Here is a 2,448-nt window from a genome sequence, read left to right as displayed (position 1 = left end):
GCCCTCTACATCTTGGACTAAAGTCCTCTCAGCACACACACACACACACACACACACACACACCCATGCACATATACACACACACACACACACACACACACGTACTTCCTTATTATACCTGACTAGGCAGAACATGAATGTTTATAGGAGTTGACTGCCTTGTTATAACCTTTGACCTCCAGCAAAAGATAAGCTGGGATCAATAAAAAACACCATGGCTTCCAGAGCAGTGACTGGCTGCACAGACGTGGACACCAGGGGCAGGGTGGACTGTAATGTCCTGAATCAGAGCTGTGACTGGCTGTATGCCCGGTCATGCTACACCAGCTAGCCCAGTGACCAAGCAGGGACAATCGCTAGGTCCCTTCTACCCAGCAGGGGTCATGTAATCTGGACTGCAGAGGCCAGACCTGCACAGGTGGACTGTGTGGATAGGGTTACCAGAACAGCTGAGTAGGCAGTTTAGTGTCCCAGACTTTGGCCCCTTTCTTTTGCTCTACCCTCACATCTTTCTCTCTGTCGTTAATCACTCTGTCTCCCTCCCTCTCTTTGTCTCTGTCTCCCTTCTATTTCCTTCCCTCTCTTTTGCCTTTCTTCTTTCTTTCTCTCTCTGTCTTCCTCCATCTATCTTCCTCTGTCTCTCTGACTTAATTTATAATTGATCAAATGTATAAGTATTCAGACCATTTATTCAGTACTTTATGAAGGCAGTGTTGGCAATGAAAACAGCTTTGAGCCTTCTTGGCCATGCCTCTACCAGATTTGAGTCAACTTGGGTATGTATCTGCTAGATTTGAATTATCTTGGGTATGCCTCTACCAGATTTGCACACATGGATTTGAGCATTTTTTCTGATTCGTCCTTACAGATCCTCTCAGATCTGTCAGATTGGATGGGGAACGTCAGTGAACAGTGATCTTCTGGTCATCCCAGAGATGTTCAGTGGGGTTTGGCTGGTACACAAACTGGTCCCAAAGCAACTCCAGCGTTGTCTTGGCTGTGTGCTTTGGGTCGTTGTTGTGTGAAAAGATAAATCTTTTCCCAAGCCTGTGGTCTTTTGCACTCTGGATCAGGATCTGCATTGACCTCCCTGTACTTTCCTCTGTTCATCCATTTCATTTCACTGAAGAGCATCCCCATAGCATGATGCTCCCACCATTATGCTTTACCGTAGGGATAGCATTTGCCAGGTGATGAGTGGTACCTTGACAGCTCAAAGCCCCTTCCATTTCATGATGATGGAGCCCACTGTGCTTCTGGGAACCTTCAGTGCTTTTGCAGATTTGTTTAAAACCTTCCCCAATTCAAAGCCGTGAGGTCTATGGAGAGTTCCTTGAATTTAATGGCTTTTTTGTTGCTTTGACATGGACTGTGTGGTGTTGGACCTGACATTGACAGGTGTGTGCCTTTTTAAATCAAGTCCAAGCAATAAGCTTTACCAAAGGTGGACTCCAATCAAGTTTTAAAGACATCTGAATGGTGATCAAAGGACACAGGATGGATCTGAGCTCAACTTGGAGTGTCATGGCAAAGGATCTGGTTACTTATGTGCAATAAATATTTTAGATTTTCTATTTCAATAAATGTGCACAGATTTATAAATCATTAAGGGGATGTGTGTGTGTACATTGATGGCAAACAAAATATATATACTGTATTTAATCAATTAGAAATGAAGTCTTACATTTATAGCTGTATGTGTGGAATAGGACAATATCAAGACACACTACTGAACATGAACAACAGATACAACTTCACATGAATGAGCACTTTCCTTTCTGCTGTTGGTCTTTTATTAGTATGACACAGGCTCCCAGATGTAGCAACAGGTCTTAAGGTCTGTCTCGTTCCAGAACATCATGATTCTGCTAACCCCCGGGTTTAGGGAGTAAACGAGCGAGATGGGTCACAGTAGATGCTGACCTTAACATTGACCCTACCTCCAGTCCTCTGAAATACAGCAGTAGCAAATAATCCAGCTCTCTTTTTTGGGGGGGAGGTGCAATTTGATTGAGCATTAGCAGTGATGATACTGCCCCCTTCTGGCCATCCACATGTACTGTCCTGTTCATTAACATGTAACTTCCTAAATAATTAACACATTCTGTCCTGTTCATTAACATGTAACTTCCTAAATAATTAACACATTCTGTCCTGTTCAATAACATGTACTCTTCAGTTCATTAACATGTTTCGTCCTGTTCATTAACATGAACTGCAAAAACATTGTGTTGCAAAAACACTTGATTTTATGTTATTCAACACAATCACAAAATGTCCAAGGGGGTGAAATATTTTGAGAGCCACTGTAGTGGTGTTTCAGTAGCACAGATTGCTTAGTACATACAGCATCTGACCAGTACATACAGCATCTGACCAATATATACAGCATTTGACCAGTATATACAGCATCTGACCAGTACATACTGCATCTGACCAGTACATACA

This window comes from Esox lucius, chromosome 21 (genome assembly GCF_011004845.1).
Source record: "Esox lucius isolate fEsoLuc1 chromosome 21, fEsoLuc1.pri, whole genome shotgun sequence".
NCBI classification, from domain to species: Eukaryota; Metazoa; Chordata; class Actinopteri; order Esociformes; family Esocidae; genus Esox; species Esox lucius.
This window is presented reverse-complemented; position numbering follows the sequence as displayed.